This window comes from Amia ocellicauda, chromosome 14 (genome assembly GCF_036373705.1).
Source record: "Amia ocellicauda isolate fAmiCal2 chromosome 14, fAmiCal2.hap1, whole genome shotgun sequence".
Taxonomy (NCBI): Eukaryota; Metazoa; Chordata; class Actinopteri; order Amiiformes; family Amiidae; genus Amia; species Amia ocellicauda.
In genome coordinates this window covers 35,899,440-35,920,226 of record NC_089863.1, presented here as the reverse complement: position 1 = coordinate 35,920,226, position 20,787 = coordinate 35,899,440, and the positions used below count along the sequence as shown (strand labels likewise).

At 42.0% G+C, this 20,787-nt stretch overlaps 1 non-coding gene across 1 annotated transcript; it reads left to right on the top strand.

Annotated features, from left to right (window-relative positions):
- The first annotated feature begins 20,039 nt into the window (after positions 1-20,039).
- On the top strand, positions 20,040-20,154 carry LOC136769177 (U5 spliceosomal RNA). Its single transcript, XR_010822135.1, has one exon. It is a non-coding gene; the product is annotated as a U5 spliceosomal RNA (small nuclear RNA).
- The last annotated feature ends 633 nt before the right edge of the window (positions 20,155-20,787 follow it).

Genomic DNA, 20,787 nt, shown 5'->3' with positions numbered 1-20,787 from the left:
TGTAGAGCGGTTCTATACAGCCGGAGCAGCAGAGCATGTACCGGAGGTTAAAAACTCGTTCCCCAGGCCATGACGAACCAGCGGACCGGGTAAGATGGTTCCAAAGTACTCTGGGAAACATGACGCGCTGGACTGGAAGAAAAGAGCAAGACTGGGGGGGGCAAAGGTGGGGCCTAAAGCCGAGACTAAGGGTTATAGGGGGTCACCATCACAACCAATTGTCTGCTACAATTGTGACAAAGTAGGACATATTGCGGCCCACTGCCCAGGTAGAGAGGAACCAATGCAATGTAATGTGTGTGATATGGGGAAAGAGAAACCGGTATTTTATGCCTGCCCTGTTGGGACGGATGTTTTCATAGGCGGAGTACCTAATCCAAAACACATGTGTACAGTGATAGTCGATGAGAAAGAAGTGGCTGCTCTACTCGACTCTGGCAGTATGGTTACACTGGTCACAGAAAAATTAGTAGCGACCAACAAGCTGGATAGACATCAGGAGCTCAGTATCACATGCACACATGGTGACACACGCCCCTATCCCACAGCCCTTGTAAACATACAGACAGAGGCCGGGAAACTAGATTACGAAGTCGGTGTGGTACCCAACATGCCATATGATGTGATACTGGGACGATATTTTCCTAATTTTGGAAAACTAGATAGAAAACATAGTAAATTGGAAATGCACACTGAAAACTGTAAGCCAGAAGTTGCCTCGATCCCACAACTAGAGCTAAAAGTAGACCTGGTTCCAGTTGAGTCGACAGTGAAGGTTTTGGTTGGGGAAAATTAAACTGAAAACATAGGGGTGGAATGTAGTGACGTAGATGACCCTATGGAGGGTGAGGAACCCAGCACTAGCAGGGTGGGTGAGAATCCATTCATAGAGACCCCTGAAGCTGACAATGTAGAAGTGTCAGTGTTAGAGGGACTCCCCACTGATTTTGGCAGCGCACAGGTGCGAGATCTCACTCTACACTATGCTAAAGAAAATGTGAAGGTAGTAAATGGGACCCCTATGACTACTGCAGACCCGCCAACAGCTTATCCTTATTTTATGGTAAAAAATGACCTATTGTACCGTGTAAATAAGATAGGGGTGGACATTGTGGAGCAATTGCTAGTTCCCACCCCATTCAGACGAACAGTTCTCAATCTGGCACATGGGCATATCCTGGGGGGACATCTGGGGATGGACAAAACCAAGGATAGACTCCTGAGGAGGTTTTACTGGCCAGGCGTACATGCAGACGTGACAGAACATTGTAGCTCATGTCCTGAATGTCAACTACATGCTCCTAAACCAGCCTTCAGAAGCCCATCATAGAGACCCCCTTTGCTAGGATAGCTATGGATGTGGTGGGACCTCTCCCGAAATCAGCCAGAGGGCATCAGTATATACTGGTTATTTTGGATTATGCCACCAGGTACCCAGAAGCCATTCCACTGCGGACCATGGCTTCAAAAGGTATTGCAAAAGAGCTAATGTTGATGTGTAGTAGGGTGGGGATACCGAGGGAGATATTAACAGATCAGGGCACACCCTTTATGTCTAAGGTTATGACCGATCTGTGTAAATTGTTGCAGGTTAAGCAGTTGAGAACATCAGTCTACCACCCACAAACAGATGGGTTGGTTGAGAGATTTAATAGGACCCTGAAGTCCATGCTAAGAAAGGTAATCGATAAGGATGGGAAAAATTGGGAATTCATGCTGCCCTACTTGATGTCTGCCATTAGGGAAGTCCCACAGGCTTCCCTGGGCTTTTCGCCTTTTGAACTGTTATATGGGAGGCACCCCAGGGGGATATTAGACATAGCCCGTGAAACGTGGGAACACGAGTCCACTCCTTTCCGGAGTGTAGTTGAGCACATCAATGCTATGCAAGAGAGAATAGCCACAGTCACTCCCATTGTGAGAGAGCACCTAAGGCAGGCACAGGAACACCAACAATTCGCCTATAATCGTCAGGCTACACTGAGGGTGTTCCAGCCTGGTGATAGGGTGTTGGTGTTGGTTCCCACTGTAGAATGTAAATTTCTGGCTACGTGGATGGGACCTTATGAGATTATAGAGCGAATACGGGAAGTGAACTATAAGGTTCAGCAACCCGGCCGCCGACCCCCAGAACAAATATATCATGTCAACTTAATAAAAGCCTGGAAGGACAGGGAAGTGTTGATGTTGACTTACCCCCCTCAGCCACTAGGGACACCGAAGGTGAATATTGCAGCTGCCTTGTCACCTGACCAGTTGAAGGAGGTGAACGACTTGATAATACGTAATAGGGAAGTTTTCTCAGGCATACCGGGGCGTACCCATTTAGTCTCTCACAACATTGTGTCTCTCCCAGGAAAGAAGGTAAATATGAGGCCTTACAGGGTACCAGAAGCTCGCAGGAACACTATTAGAAATGAGGTTAAGGAAATGCTGGAGGCAGGGGTTATTGAAGAATCCCACAGTGAGTGGTCCAGCCCTATAGTCATGGTTTCCAAACCTGATGGCTCCTGGAGATTCTGTAATGATTTTAGAAAGGTTAATGAAATTTCAAAGTTTGATGCATACCCAATGCCCCGAGTAGATGAATTGTTAGAGAATATTGGGAATGCTCGCTATATTTCAACTATTGACTTAGCCAAGGGCTACTGGCAGATTCCCTTGACCCCGGGTGCCAAAGAAAAAACAGCCTTTGCAACCCCAGATGGTCTGTTTCACTACACAGTGATGCCCTTTGGCCTGCATGGTGCTCCTGCCACCTTTCAAAGGTTGATGGACCACATACTTAGACCACACAGGACGTATGCGGCAGCATATTTAGATGATGTGGTCATTCACAGTCCAGATTGGGAATCACATTTGTCTCAGCTCCAAGCGGTATTGGATTCAATACATGCAGCAGGCCTGATGGCTAATCCAACCAAATGCAATTTGGGGTTGGAAGAGGCCAAATACTTGGGCTATACAGTAGGGAGGGGTATGGTGAAACCCCAAATATCCAAGGTTGAAGCCATAAACTCTTGGCCTAGGCCTGTCAATAAAAAGCAGGTTAGGGCATTTTTAGGGTTAACTGGGTATTACCGGAGGTTTATTCCCAACTATGCTACCTTAGCGGCCCCTCTGACTGATATGACTAAGGCTACAGAACCCAATATGGTTAGATGGGGTGATACAGCAAACCGGGCTTTCCGGAGCCTACAGGAGGCGCTCTGCCGCAACCCCGTTTTAATGGTACCTGACTTTCAGAAAGAATTTATAGTCCAGACGGACGCCTCTGAGGTGGGGATCGGAGTGGTTTTGTCCCAAAGAATGGGTGATCACGAACACCCGGTGTTGTTCCTTAGCAGAAAGTTGGAATCCAATGAAATAAATTATTTGGTAGTTGAAGAAGAATGTTTGGCAGTGAAGTGGGCTTTGGACAGTCTTCGATACTATTTGTTGGGCAGGCACTTCACCCTGATCACTGACCATGCCCCCCTCACTTGGATGCATCGTTCGAAAGACAGGAATGCCCGTGTGATGAGGTGGTTTTTGAGTCTCCAACATTTTCATTTCACCCTGCAGCACAGGCCAGGGAAGGCCATGGGGAATGTTGATGGGCTGTCCCGGGTGCATGCTTTTTTGCGGCTGTCGCTCGACCTATGGGGTCGCAGCTGGGGGGGAGGATGTGGGACAAACCAAGGGGCAGGGTCATACATGGCAGACATGTCAGGCCAGGTCTGCTGCAAGGTCTGCACTCTAGGGAAGAAAACCGACCCTAGACAACTACACTCCCCAGAAACCCTCAGGCAGCCTAATGTGGTCACTTGGTGCTACTTCCTCAATTATTCACCAAGTATATAAGGCGGAAAGATAGAGTCAAGCTAGAAGGTCAGGCCAGAAGCTAGTTTGATTTCTGTTTGTTATTTACGATGATAACCTTGGAAACAATGTCAAACGGTATGACCTACGTGCCTGTTCCCTAAAACCATGTGTAGACCTATGGACTCTGTTCTATAATGATATATGTTCTGCTTAGTTAGCCTTTAAGATAACATAGTAATGACTTTCTAGCATGTATGCATGTATGTATGTCCAATTGCTTTGACAATACAAATGAATTGAATTGAGAGGGAGAGAGAGAGAGAGAGAGAGAGAGAGAGACAGACAGACTGAAAAACAGACAAACAGACACACACACACACACACACACAGACATACACACACACACACAGAGCCAGCCAGCCAGCCAGCTCAGCGATGACATCACGAGCCTCTCTCAGCTGACTGCTATGACATCACAGAGCACGTACATTCCGTTGCTTGCCGTCTGACAACCACTCAGTCACTGCCAGCCAGACTGGCTGGCTGGCTGGATGTGGGGGATGCTTGCTGCTGCTGCGTACCTTAGCAAGCTTATTTGCTTGACCGGCCTTCCTACTCCTCTGCCCACATGCCCACCTATGCCCGATCTGCTGTTCACCTGGTCACAGCTCCGCCCCAACAAGGCAGATTCTCCCAAAAATGGTACAAACTGATCCACGTTCCCCTCCACGGAAAGCTTTAGCCCAAAATAAGGGACAAATTCTGTAACAACATAATGGATGCCCACCCAACCTGTGACAAAACTGAGAAAAAAGAAAAACGCCACTCCTCCTGGGGGAGGGACACACAGCCACCCTGGCTGCCCAATATGTCAGCGCCTACCACAGCCTGAGGGACACAGTGACACACGAGCACCGGCTGTAAATATAATGTAAATACTTGTTTGTTATGCATGTCAATGTATTTCAAAAAAGGAATCTGGAAATAGTAAACCTATTTTCTTTATTTGTATGTATTAAAGATCACATTTTTTTACATTTTCATTTTCTGTACTTCATTACATCTTATTGTGATTCATAATTCTATTATTTATTTTCCGTGTAGATGTATGTATGTATGTATGTATGTATGTATGTATGTATATGTATGTATGTCCAATTGCTTTGACAATACAAATGAATTGAATTGAGAGGGAGAGAGAGAAAGAGAGAGAGAGAGAGAGAGAGAGAGAGAGAGAGAGAGAGAGAGAGGAATATGAGCTCCTAAAAAACATTTGTTTTTATACATAAGCGGATTTAATTTGTCATTTACAAATGAATATATAGCACTATAAACATACACAGAAGACATGGAATAGAAATTCAGAAGAAAAAGTATTCAAAAAATAATAATTTTAAGAGAAACACAAAAAGAAGAAAGCAGAGAGACAGTTCAGGAAGAAAAGTCAGAAAAGAAAAGCTGAAGACAAGAATTGGAGGTAAGACCTTTCACCTATAGAGACAAATAATTAAACAAAAAAATATGTATTAATAAAATAAATAAGCATTCTCAGTAGTTGACTCAGCCAATGAAAATGCAGAGCTCCAGTTTGAATAGAGTGACAGTAGGAGAGAGCCCAACTGCCACTGAGACTGATACAAATCTATCGAACAGCAGTCTGACTGCAGAGCTGCCTTTTGAAATCCGATACCCTGAAGACATTCGCTCTGCACAGGCTAAGAAGGACTACAAACAAGCTGTGATGAGAGCATCTCCTGAGACCCTCATCCTAGACTACACCGGTAAAGGAGAAAACAGGGTCAAGAACAATCTACTGTTCTACACCCAGTACCCCACCGCCTTTCACAAAACCCTGTGCCAGACATACCCCAATAACAACAAGAGGGGCATTAGCAGAGGCAGGCAGATCTCAGTGCTGGTAGAGAAAGACACAGACAGTGTGATGCTCACTTTTAATGTATACCACAACGGGACCATCATGGTGCAGGGCAGCGAGAGCAGCCTGGACCAATTATCTCTCGGCTTCCACACCTCAAAGCAGCAGACTGAGGTAGAGAAACACGAGCCAGAGCCGGCCACCCTGCAGTCTGCCCCCAGCCACACGGAGCCAGACAGTGCCCCATCTCCCACAGACTGCCCCCCTGTCTCCCCAAAACTCTCCAGCAACATTAAAACACTAAAGGAATGCCTATCAGTGCTGGAGCTGAAGTTTGCGGAGTTCAGGGACTAAAGATGCACCACAAGGCTGAGATCCATAAGCTGAGAGCAGCAGTGAGAGACCAGGAGGAGCAGAGCCAAACCCTGAGGACGGAGCTGCACAGAGCGAGGGAGGAGCTGACCAGGACACCCCAGCACAGCCAGCTGAGGAGCCTGCAGAGCCAGCTGGAGAAGCTAAGAGAGGAGCACAGAGACTGCACTGCACTGACCCCACAACACCTACAACCCCTGACGCACCCACTGACGCACCCACTGATCCACCCACACTCCCCACCACTCCTGACACCCCCACTATCACCAGACCTGCCACTAATACACAAACCCCTGAAACGCCACTCCCCTAAAACACACCCGCTGCCCCCACCACTCCCGACGCAAAACCCGGAGTGGCAGGTCAACACAGAGGTGGTCATTCTGAGCGACTCCAATGGGAAGTTCCTGGATGAGAGGCGCCTCTTCCCTGGGCGAAAAGTGAAAAAGCTTTGGTGCCCGACAGCACAGAGAGCCCTGGAGCTGCTCTCCAAGAGGAGGCTGTGCCAGGTCAAACACATCCTCATCCACACCGGCACTAACGACCTGAGTGCCCGCAGGGGCGATGTGGCCTCAGCCCTGAGACAGGTGGCAAAGAAAGCCACAGAGGAATTCCAAACTGCCAAAATCACCATCTCCACACTGCTGCCCCGCACAGACGTGCCCCTGCACATCATCCAGGCCATCAACGCAGAAGTATCCCGAAGATGTGCCCTCCTCCCCAACGTCCACCTGGCACACCACTGAGACATCCAGCCACATCACCTGTATGACCACGTCCACCTCAACAAGACGGGTGTGAGGAAGGTCCGTTTTTAGTGTTTCTCTGAACACATCCAAGCTTACCTAGGCGCTACATATTATTTTCAATTACCCGTAATTCTGATCTGTATTTTGGCTTGTTAATAGAAGTTATTGAAGTTGGACTCCTAATTCAAAATAACCAATATGTATCTCAACGTAATTTACTGACAGACATCACTCTTTATCACTTTCACTTTTGAAGGAACTGCTTTGTATTCTGTGTATTGTTTTATTGTAGTGCTGCTTCCTTTCTTGGCCAGGTTTTACTTGCAAAAGTGATTTTATTCTCAATGTAAGCTCAAAGTCAAATAGTTTAAATAAGAAAACAATGTATTGAAATGAGAACATCATGAACCTGTGTAATTGTGCTGAAGGACAAGCACTGAAAGCAGAGAGAATTTTGTGTTTGGCATTGAATAGCCTTAAAGAAAACTATGCCGTTTTTGGAAACTTTCATATTTAAGTTGAATGTAGGCAAAAACATTCCAGTCACTCTGAAGAGAGAATACAGTTTACTGTTCGAATAAGTAGCCCCTGAATTGAAGATAAAAATCAAAAGTGCTGTTCGTAATTAGTTTACACTTTTACATCAGATGTCTTGTTTTTGCGTTCCAAATTGAGGAGTTGTGGCATATAATGTAAATGAAGTTACTTCACTAGTAGTGCGATTTCTACGTTGTGTATGTGTGTTTGTATATATGAACTCATACATTTTTTAAAGATTGTATTTGGAAAACAAATTCAGGTATAGCACGTGTCCCCCTTTTGAATGGGTTCTATATATAACATTTTAAAACGAATGGTTCTGTATAGAACGCTATGTTTGGGGGTTCTTCATGTAACCCCTTTGAAGGGGTTCTACATAGAACCATAAAGGGATCCACCAGAGCGATTACTCGAGGAACCCTTTATGGTTCTGTGCAGAACAATTTCTTCTAAGAGTGTGGAGTGTCGCCACACAATTTCTCTCAGAGGGCTTTTGACCAATGGCAATCCAATCCTGAATGACGTCACCACTATCCTGTTGTACTTTATGGGAGAGATGTATTAAGTAGTTTATAATGAGAAGAATAACAATAATCACCTGTTTCTCATAGGTTTTGTATCCATGGTCTCCTTCATATTAGGAAAGGAAGTTGATCCATAGCCTACTCAGAGACAACTGAGAGTTGGTCTCTGAGCAGCAGCACAAAGGGGTCGAGTCTCTCAATGTCCGTGTGTTGGAGATATTCCACCATATTGGTCCCAGCCTTTAAAACAATGTTAAAGAAGATGTTAAAGATATTGTAGAAATATATTGCAGAAGAGCAGAACTACAATCACACTTTTTCAATGCTATTGCTGTTTTCTACCTCCCTGGTGAGGTACCAATGCGGGAAGTTTGAGAGAGTATTTCTAAAATGTGTATGATCCAATACACACAGTTATTTAAAAAGCTGACGTCTTGTACATGCTCACCAGAACCAAGCCTAATTAAATAACACATTTAATATTAAATAAGTACATGTGCAGTAGCCACTTGGACAATTACAGATCCCCAGGTCAAAACACAACAGAAAGACATGGAAGATCGTATTTTCAAATCACATCTGTGGCCCCCATAACTGTAATTTGGTATTAGTGGGTCAAAGGATTTATTTGGTTCAAGTGATAATAAGATCATATTTTGAAAACAAACACTACAGGATGTCATATTTAAAATGACTGTGAGTACCTTTCTTTAGTGACGCTTCTGAGGGGGGCAGGGATTAGTTGAGTGTGCTAATTGGAGCTGTGAAGTGTGCAGAGAAAATACAAATGTTTTCTTTTAATATGAAAACAAAGAACTTTTTTTTAACACCGACCTGGGATTGTGTTTCTTTCCAAGTTTCCTTATTGTTTCTGAGAAGAGACTGTTCACTTGCAAAGTGAACTGGACCCGTGTGACTCGCAGGTAAGGAGAGCCCGTGTTGAACTAAGATGGCTACAGTGAGTTTTCCTGGACAAAGCTCGGGCAAAGGATAGCGCAGAGTGCACCTGCACCTGAGATTGTGTTCAGAAGCTTTGTGATAAGAGCAGGTAAAGAGGGAAAAGAAACACAAGTATTTTCTTTGTTTGAAGAACACATTTTGTTTTAACTGAAACGGGACTACAACTTTTGAAAGGGAAATAGTTGCTAGTGCACTGTATTTTTATTGAGTTTATTAGAAGAAAAAAGCTTATATTTTGGACAGAACGAACTCGTTTGGCATGCAACTAGCAGCAAACGATGTGAAGCAAACAAAACAGTTAGCAAGTTAGCAAGTTACAGTCTGTCCTAGGTCCGGGGGTGCTTATGGTTGTTTATGGGTTCCCTTACCTTAGCCAGTGTCATGTACGGGTGTCCGTACCTTACTGGAGTGTTTGTTTTTATTATAATATATATACATAATATAATATATAATAATGTAATATTTCAGATAAATCGTCACAGTGAGTGACACCAGCATTATTGGTTTTTTGAGAAATAAAAAAACAGAATGTAGAGAAGAAAATGTTGGAAGGAAGTTGGGAGAAAGACTGGTCTTCGAAGGAGCACCGGGACTGGTGGAAGCAACAACAACCAGATAAGACAGAGAAAGGAATTGTGATATTGTGTCAGGTTGGTGAGAATCAAGAAAAGAAAATAACAGAAATGGAAGATCATCATAAACAGTAATGTGAATTGAGAGAAGAAGTTGTGAAAAATACGATAGAATTAATAGAACTACAAGGCAAATTAGAAGGGCAAGAAAAGTGGTCAGAAAAGGTGAAGGTGTAGGTGCGCGATGTGCTGCCGTGTTAGGAGCGCGTCGCGACACAGATCACTCCGAGGACGACAGGCCCGATTGGGATGATTTAGATCGCAAAGCATGGGAATATGAAAAAGGAGGTTTTGCTAGCGCTCCTCCCCCATATAATCCGGAATATAAATCAATCACTGATTTTGGTTATAATAATACATTGTATCCAGATCTGACCGCTCTGAAAACGGTCCCAGCTGCACCCATGCAAGTCAAAACTAGACAGAGTAAAGAGGAAGGTCAATCAATAGTCTATACGACTAAAACCCATGTCCCCTTCTCCCCAGGAGAAAAAGAAATGATATGGGCGTCCCTCCCAAAATTAAAACCAAACCAGGGTAACACAACTTTTTGGGATATTCTAGATGAAAAGATGGTTATTCACCTCCTTCACCCGCACGATGTACACATCATCGTGAAGGCTAAATGTCCGCCCAACATTTGGATACAGTTACTACGAGAATATCAGACCGGGGAGTGGGCTAATGTAGCCTCTACAGATGAGGAGGAAATAACAGAACTTTTTCACAATGGATCAAGAAAACTGAGATAGTGAAATAATGAAATAATCGAGTGGGATTATTTGACATTTTATTCTAAATAATCATAAGCTTAAATAATAAGTTATAAGGGCTGTTTGAGACACTGCAGGGTCAATAAAACATGCCACAGATCGGATATCTGAATTATCTTTAGATATCAATGTGTATGTGCTTTGTGTGTTTATGAATATGTATAGTTTGAAGGTGATATAAGGTAAATGTCTATGTTTTGGCAATCATTTTAGAATTATATTTAAAAATGTAACAACAGATTTATCATATTCATGAGGATCTTTGGCTCTATACAGAGTGCCTCAAGCATCAGAAATCAGAAAGAAAGACTATTATAAGAAAAGTAATCCAAAATATACATTGAATAAACAGATGGATAATAATAGTAATACATAAATAGTCATGGTGTCTCCACAAGAAGAACCAGAATTTGTTTGTTAAACATCATGTTATGGACAAGCTCTGTCAAAAGTCAAATTCAAGGAAACGAAAGGCTAGAAGAGAGCCTGGTGCAGCCCTGACAGCCTGTGAAAGCAGGAGAATGTAAACAGTCTGGTGACATGTTACAGTCTTTCAGAAAATGTTTGGTTATTGGTGCCTAGCATATAATACCTGAAATGAAAGTCAAAGTAGACCATGGTTTTAAGATGAGTGATGTAGGAAAAGGGTAAGATACCGCAGAAGTATAAGATTACAACTATAGAATAAGTAAGCTCAAGTAATATAAAATGCTTTACAGGAGAAAAGGAAGAATGGAAAGGAAGAGTAAAAGAGAAGGTGTCCTAGGATTATGGGAATCATTATTGAGATCAATGGCCTATTGGCTAATATTTTGTTAGGTACATATATGACTTCAATAAACGAATAATGGAGTGACATCTGTATAAATATAAATAAAACATATTGATAAAAAAACCTGAATACATTTCTTGTAAGAAATTAAGAATAGGAGAAAGAATAGCTGTTAGAATGCAGAGCAATGTTAACCAAAGTTGAAGAGGGTTTGAGTAAGTTGACGAGGGTCTGAGTAAGTTGATAAGGCTTGGGAAGCAGGAAAAGGTGAGTTTGATGTGTGTGAGACAAATGTGCTGCCACTTTTAGCACAGAGAGCTTCTGATGGTGATTGAATGAAACGTGGGAAAATAAATAAACTTGATGTAGGATAAATGAATAAATAATTGAATGAGATATGAGCCGCAGAGACCTCCCACATTGGAAAGTGGACTACAGCAGATAATCCTCTCCTCTCCCAGGGCAGGGTGATTAAGTGGGGACGCGTGTGAAGAGTGCAGGTGGACCCAGGTGAGTTGTGAAAGAAAGAAGAAACAAAAATAATAAGGCACGCGTGCAAACAATCAAAATAATACTAAGTGAATAACAAATTAAACAATAAAGTGAAAGATAATCAACACACAAAATAATGGCAATATAGAACCAAACAAAATACACAAGCCATATTGCATAAAGTGAAGTGAAATATAAATATAATAAGTAATGGTGATTAAGGAGCTAATTAACACCGTCCGTGACATTTACATTGGTTGGGTGTGTGGATACCAGTAATAATTTTTGTTTTATTGAAATACAAAATAATTCTATTTTTCCGAAGTGCTGAACTTTAATACAGTCTAGAAAGATTAATTTTTTGTCTTGGGCTATATTATTATTACCATAGTTTTTCTATTGTATAAGTATCTTGGAGTAGAGGCATAGGTGGGCATGTGGGCAGAGGAGTAGGAAGGCCGGTCAAGCAAATAAGCTTGCTAAGGTACGCAGCAGCAGCAAGCAGCCCCCACATCCAGCCAGCCAGCCAGTCTGGCTGGCAGTGACTGAGTGGTTGACAGACGGCAAGCAACGGAATGTACGTGCTCTGTGATGTCATAGCAGTCAGCTGAGAGAGGCTCGTGATGTCATCGCTGAGCTGGCTGGCTGACTGGCTGGCTGGCGGGCTGGCTGGCTCTGTGTGTGTGTGTGTTTGTGTGTGTGTCTGTTTTTCTGTTTGTCAGTCTGTCTGTCTGTCTCTCTCTCTCTCTCTCTCCCTCTCAATTCATTTGTATTGTCAAAAGCAATTGGACATACATACATTCATATATATATATATATATATATATATATATATATATATATATACATACATACATGCTAGAAAGTCATTACTATGTTATCGTAAAGGCTAACTAAGCAGAACATATATCATTATCGAACAGAGTTCATAGGTCTATACATGGTATTAGGGAACAGGCACGTAGGTCATTCTGTTTGACATTGTCTCCAAGGTTCTCATTGTAAATAACAAAGAGAAATCAAACTACCTTATGGCCTCCTGACCTTCTAGCTTGACCTTATCTTTCTTAAGTATACAAGAGAGAAAAACAGTTGTGAGAAAAGAATTTCTAACTTTCCTTCCACACATACATACATACATACATACATACATACATACATACATACATACAAACCAGAGGCATGCAAGAAAATATAAAGAGGAAGAAAATGTTGTATAGCACATACAAAAGGGATGGTGATGAAACAAAATACATAGAATATGTTGAGCTGCAAAGAGATCTTAAGAAAGGGATCAGGAAAGCAAAGAGGGAAATAGAAAGAAACATAGCTCTTGGAGCTACAACCATTGCAATGAGCTTTTTTCAAAATTACAACAGCAAGCGGTCAATTAAGGAGGAGGTGAAACAGATAAAGGGCAAAAATGGAGGTATCTTGGAAAACGAACAAGATGTGGCAAATATTCTAAATGAGTATTTCACAGAGGTTTTTACAAAAGAAAAAACAGATGACATGCCACAGGTTGACAATCAATCCAGTCAAACCCTAAGAGAGATCAGGATAAATGAGGAGGAGGTACTAAAGGGACTAGCAGAATTAAAATCAAACAAATCACCTGGGCCAGATGGGATATTTCCAACAGTACTTAAAGAAATGAGGGAAATTATGTATAGGCCGTTAACTCGATTATTTCAAATGACACTTAGAACAGGGGATGTTCCCACTGACTGGAAGACAGTAAATTTCATACCAATCCACAAGAAAGGGGACAAAACTGAGCCAGGAAATTACAGACCAATCAGTCTCACCTGCATCACCTGTAAAATGTTGGAAAAAATGATTAGACAGAAAATAGAGGAGCATCTCAATGAAAACCATATTCTTGGAGATAGTCAACATGGGTTTAGACGAGGCAGATCATGTCTTACTAACTTAATACATTTTTTTGAACATGCAACTGCAGCTGTAGATCACGTGAAAGCATATGATATGATATACTTAGATTTCCAAAAAGCTTTTGATAAGGTTCCACACCAAAGACTGATCCTCAAATTGGAAGCTGTAGGCATTCAGGGTCATGTAAGTAGATGGATTATGAACTGGTTGATGTATAGGAAACAGATTAGAGGAGTCACTTCTAACTGGAGTGAGGTTGTTAGTGGAGTTCCACAGGGATCAGTACTAGGGCCTTTGCTTTTTCTAATCTATATTAATGATCTGGACTCTGGGATACTTAGCAACCTTGTCAAATTTGCAGATGATACTAAAATAGGTGGCTTAGCAGATACAATCTTGGCAGCACATGCTATTCAGAGGAACTTAGATAAATTCAGTTGTGGGCTGACACCTGGCAAATGAAATTCAATGTGGACAAGTGCAAGGTAATACATGCAGTAAAACAAAAATGTCCACTATAATTACACTATGGGAGGTACAGATCTAGATGAAGTAATGCATGAGAAAGACCTAGGAATCTATGTGGATTCACTTTCTCCATCCAAACAATGTGGGGAAGCAATACAAAAGGCATACAGAATGCTAGGGTATATCGTCAAAAGTGTAGAATTTAAGTAATGTTAAGACTGTACAATGCGCTAGACCTCATCTGGAATACTGTGTACAGTTCTGGGCACCACACTTCAAGAAGGATATTGCTGCTTTAGAGACAGTTCAGAGGAGAGCAACCAGACTTATTCCAGGTCTGAAGGGAAAGTCCTACTCGGAGAGACTGAGGGAACTGAACCTTTTCACCCTGGAACAGAGGAGATTACGTGGGGACTTGATCCAAGTCTTCAAAATCATGAAAGGTTCCTCAAACCAGAGGAGCTTTTCCAGATCAGCAGGGACACACGCACCAGGGGACAACAAATGGAAATTGGGCTTCAAGGCATTCAAGATGGAAAGTGGTAGAAGCTGAAAGTTTGGGAACATTTAAAAATAGACTGGATAGGATCCATGGATCACTTAGATATTAATGGACACCAAACGAGCATGATGGGTCGAATGGCCTCCTCTCGTTTGTAAACTTTCTTATGTTCTTATGTTCTTATGTTCTTATGAATGTTCCCTAAGCATGTTTCAAATGTTCCCTAATTTATGTTACAAATGTGCCTTAGCACCTCTCTCTCTCTCTCTCTCTCTCTCTCTCTGTCTCAATTCAGTGCATTTGTATTGTCAAAGCAATTGGACATGCATACATACATACATACATATATATGGAAAATAAACAATATGTGTACATCTCTGCATTAATGGTGCCCTAACAGATGTGCAAGTTACATGACAGACAGACAGACAGACACTCACACACACTTTCACACACACACACACACACACACTTTCACAGACAGACAGACAGACAGACACACACACACACACACACACACACTTGTATACCTGACACGTATAGAAGACTGGATAGGGAGATATAAATAGCAATGGGGAGACTCTTGTACTTGGTGTGGCTCTATCCATATAGTGGGGCCAGCAGCCACTTAGCAGGTGTAGCAATAGAAGCTCAGCCTGGGGAGACTGGATTTAGCATTTCCTCTCCATTTTGATAAGTATCCATAATCATTTCTGCAAAATACTTCTATGATACCTATGTATGTTTTTTACTTGTACTATATTATACTATCAAGTATCAGTGTACACATACAATGTGACCTGTTACATTAATACAGAGGCCACGGAAGGCCAGATCACTAATAGCCACTGTCCCCTGATATTACACTTTTTTACAATCACTTTGGCACTCATTTCAGAACCTTGATGTCATTTTTCAAAACTCTAGACGCTAAACTCACACCCGATGATCAAAATGCACATTTTTCAATTGCTTGGATACAATACACATCAACCTCAGATCATTTGTTCATTGAACTAAAATGATACAACTTAACGTCAAAGTATTACCATTTCAAAATGCAATTCACACATTACATCTGAGATCACTGTCTATTCATTTCATTACAAAGATCTAACTATCAATTGATACAGCTGCTCAAAATGATAAGTGACTGTTGCATTACTCTTAATTCATAGTTTTATGGAAACTGACGAACAGTATTCCATGTTTCGATCATGAAAGTTTCAGGATAATGAGATCCATTGACACCAATAACCGAGGAGCATGAACCAGTTGGACTACATTATCTATGGATGTAATATTTCATCATCATTCATCATCATGTAGCACTTTTCCACACCATGTTTTCAGTGTGGAAGGAAAGTTAGAAATTCTTTCTCTAATACCTGTTTTTCTCTCTTGTATACTTAAGAAAGATAAGGTCAAGCTAGAAGGTCAGGCCAGAAGGTAGTTTGATTTCTGCTTGTTATTTACGATGAGAATCTTGGAGACAATGTCAAACAGTATGATTGAAGTGCCTGCTCCCTAATCCATGTGTTGATCTATGAACTCTGTCCTATAATGATATAAATTCTGCTTAGCTAACTTTTAAGATAACATAGTAATGACTTTCTGATTATAACCAGCTCTTTGATTTTTGTGAATAAAAGCTCTGACTGTTAAAATGAAGGCAGAGCGACTTTGGGATCTTCTTGAGTCACTGTTCCTCTCCACGCTGCGTGTATTAAAGGCTTTGCAACTAACGCTCCAACCTGGTTGAAGATGATTGTTCTTCCACATCAGATTTGACATTACTGTATGTATGCAGGCCCTTGTAATTGCTTTTCCAATACTGCCAACTGGTTATTGATGATTGATTTCACATTGTGGTACGAGTATCGAGTGAAATGAGTGCTATCCACCCGAGCAACACAGTGATAACATGGAGCCGGCAGGTCATCCAGGTCACAATAGAGGTCAAGCAGTGGGAGGAGGAAGACGTGGTGGTCAAAGGAATGGAAGGGGACATGCACCCCTTCTGAGAGGTGGTCGTGGGCCTCGTCATAGAGGAGGGCTTAGGCCTCACCAGAGAGGCAGCCATGGGCCTCATTTGAGAGGTGTTGGGGGAACGTGGTAGAGGACAAGGCCACGGACCAGACAGCGGCAGCAACAGCAAATAGTGTCCAGTGAAATCCGAGAAATAGTTGTAGAACATGTTGTAAATCATGGCATGACCATGACTGAGGCAGCTACAATGATTCAATCAAACCTCAGAATCAACTCAGGATCAACTGTGGCCTCAATCATCAGAAATGTCCGTACTGAGAAGCGGCAAGTCTTCAGCATGCACTAAACATTAGGCTACTCTCAATTGTCAAATGACTGTATACTGCATACCAATGTGTAGCACAGAGTATAGTGTGCCTTTTGAAAGAAATGCAGAGTGAAGCAGCTGATGACTGAGTATGTTCAGGTATGTTCAGTTTCAAGATGCCTCTTGTGAAAAATGGTTGTGAGAACCTGAACCTGAACACAGGGCTGATGGAAATTTAGAAGTACAGTAATCAATCCTTTGTTTTGCTTTTTACACTAAGCCAGGTGAGGAACACTGCAGTTGACATTTTACTGTAGTTTTGTTCGTTTTTGTAGCTAATTATTTTTGCATGGATTCAAAGAAACCTATGGTGTGATTTGATTGTATTGCATCAATACATTTCAGATTTTGTTCAATGATTCCACTGTGTCTGTAGTATTCTCTCTACTAGTCCTTTTACAGTGATGTATTTATGTGTAGTACCATAATGAAACATGTATCACATATTTTGTACTACAATATTTAATGATTGTACGAACAACTACACAGTGAAACTATCGGTATCTTCTGTGTTACTATGTTACTATGGTATTTCATGATAAATGAGTTATTTGAACCAACAAGTCTGCAAGTGCTAGGTTTCTTTAAAGATATGAATGCACAATGCAATGTTTTGAACATTGGACAGCCTGTGTTACAAGTGATGACCGTTTTGAGTTTTGTGTCTAGAGTTTTGAAAAATGACATCAAGGTTCTGAAATTAGTGACAAAGTGATTGTAAAAAACTGTATATTCATCCTATTTAATGTGCTCTTTTAAAATGTACTTTTCTTTTTTATGTTGCCATTTCTGTTCTACCAATGTTTCAGTTGTTAGCCAAAGATTGACAGAGTACATCTCATACACACAGGCCAGACAGCAAAGATTTCTTTTTGAAATTCAATTACAAATGCTGCATGAACTCATCAATACGATTAGAGCTCCTGAAAGCAATATAACTAACTCACTCTACAGCATCTCATTAGCAGTGAAAAGAAACCAAGAAAGTTGGGACAGTCGACTGTTTACCACTATGTAACATCACCTTTTCTTTTAATAACACTTATTAAGCACTTGGGCACTGAAGACACCACTTGGTTAAGTTTAGCAAGTGGGATTTCCCCCCATTCATCCATTATGCATTTCCTCAGCTGCGCAACTGCACAGGGCCTTCGTTGTCTTAATTTGCACTTCATAGTGCGCCACACATTCTCAATTCGGAGACAGGTCAGGACTGCAGGCAGGCCATGCTAGCACCCGCACTCTCTGCCTACGCAACCATGTGCTTGTAATCTGGGCAGAATGTGGTTTGGCGTTATCCTGCTGAAAAATGCAGGGACGTCCCTGGAAAAGATGATGTCTCGATGGCAGCATATGTTGCTCCAAAATGTGTACATCTCTTTCTGCAAAAATGGTGCCCTCACAGATGTGCGAGTTACATGACAGACACTCATACACACTGTCACACCCATACACACACAAACACACACTTTCACAGACAGACACACGCACACACACACACACACACACACACTTTCACAGACAGACAGACAGACACACACACTTTCACACACAATCACTTTCACAGACAGACACACACACACAAACTTACATACATACATACATACATACATACAGTGAGGGAAAAAAGTATTTGATCCCCTGCTGATTTTGTACGTTTGCCCACTGACAAAGAAATGATCAGTCTATAATTTCAATGGTAGGTGTATTTTAGCAGTGAGAGACAGAATAACAACAAGAAAATCCAGAAAAACGCATTTCAAAAAAGTTATAAATTGATTTGCATGTTAATGAGGGAAATAAGTATTTGATCCCCTATCAATCAGCAAGATTTCTGGCTCCCAGGTGTCTTTCATACAGGTAACGAGCTGAGATTAGGAGCACTCTCTTAAAGGGAGTGCTCCTAATCTCAGCTCGTTACCTGTATAAAAGACACTTGTCCACAGAAGCAATCAATCAATCAGATTCCAAACTCTCCACCATGGCCAAAGAGCTGTCCAAGGATGTCAGGGACAAGATTGTAGACCTACACAAGGCTGGAATGGGCTACAAGACCATCACCAAGCAGCTTGGTGAGAAGGTGACAACAGTTGGTGCGATTATTCGCAAATGGAAGAAACACAAAATAACTGTCAGTCTCCCTCAGTCTGGGGCTCCATGCAAGATCTCACCTCGTGGAGTTTCAATGATCATGAGAACGGTGAGGAATCAGCCCAGAACTACATGGGAGGATCTTGTTAATGATCTCAAGGTAGCTGGGACCATAGTCACCAAGAAAACAATTGGTAACACACTATGCCGTGAAGGACTGAAATCCTGCAGCGCCCGCAAGGTCCCCCTGCTCAAGAAAGCACATGTACAGACCCGTCTGAAGTTTGCCAATGAACATCTGAATGATTCAGAGGAGAACTGGGTGAAAGTGGTCTCAGATGAGACCAAAATCAAGCTCTTTGCCATCAACTCAACTCGCCGTGTTTGGAGGAGGAGGAATGACCTCAAGAACACCATTCCCACCATCAAACATGGAGGTGGAAACATTATGCTTTGGGGCTGTTTTTCTGCTAAGGGGACAGGACAACTGCACCGCATCAAAGGGACGATGGACGGGGCCATATACCGTCAAATCATGGGTGAGAACCTCCTTCCCTAAGCCAGGGCATTGAAAATGCGTCAAATACTTATTTCCCTCATTAACATGCAAATCAATTTATAACTTTTTTGAAATGCATTTTTCTGGATTTTCTTGTTGTTATTCTGTCTCTCACTGCTAAAATACACCTACCATTAAAATTATAGACTGATCATTTCTTTGTCAGTGGGCAAACGTACAAAATCAGCAGGGGATCAATTACTTTTTTCCCCCACTGTACATACATATATATGGAAAAGAAACATTACAAGTATAAATCACAATAAGATGTAATAAAGTACAGATAAACAAAGTGTAATAAAATGTGATCTGTTTGAAAATGCAGGGACGTCACTGGAAAAGATGATGTCTGGATGGCAGCATATGTTGCTCCAAAATGTGTACATCTCTTCTGCAAAAATGGTGCCCTCACAGATGTGCGAGTTACATGACAGACAGACAGACAGACACTCACACACACTGTCACACCCACACACACTAACTTTCACACAGAGACAGACACACACACACACACACACACACACACACACACACACACATACATACATACATATGGAAAAGAAACAATACTTTTATAAATCACAATAAGATGTAATAAAGTACAGAAAAACTAAATGTAAGAAAATGTGATCTTTAATACACACAAATATGTATGGCTGGTCGGATGCGTCTTGGACTCGGGTTCCTCTTCATTACGTATAACGCTTTTGCCTTTTGCTAAAGCTTTCCGTGGAGGGGATCGTGGGTGAGTTTGTACCATTCTTGGGGGGCTCTGCCTTGTTGGGGCGGAGCTGTGATCCAGGTGAACAGCAGATCGGGCATAGGTGGGCATGTGGGCAGAGGAGTAGGAAGGCCGGTCAAGCAAATAAGCTTGCTAAGGTACGCAGCAGCAGCAAGCAGCCCCCCCATCCAGCCAGCCAGCCAGTCTGGCTGGCAGTGACTGAGTGGTTGACAGACGGCAAGCAACGGAATGTACGTGCTCTGTGATGTCATAGCAGTCAGCTGAGAGAGGCTCGTGATGTCATCGCTGAGCTGGCTGGCTGGCTGGCTCTGTGTGTGTGTGTGTCTGTGTCTGTCTGTTTTTCTGTTTGTCAGTCTGTCTGTCTGTCTGTCTCTCTCTCTCTCTCTCTCTCTCTCTCTCTCCCTCTCAATTCAATTCATTTGTATTGTCAAAGCAATTGGACATACATACATACATACATACATATATGTAGCGTAAGGTACACTTATACATTTCAATTAAAGAAGTGAATTCATAGTATCACCTTATCACGAATCCTGGAGTCTTGTAGAACTCAATTTCTGTAATAATTGGACGCAGACACCAATTCCAAAGATATAAATTGTCAAATTTATTTAAAAACAAAGACTAAATGTAGCACTACACTAATTATACAAAAGGGAAAAACTAATTAAAATTC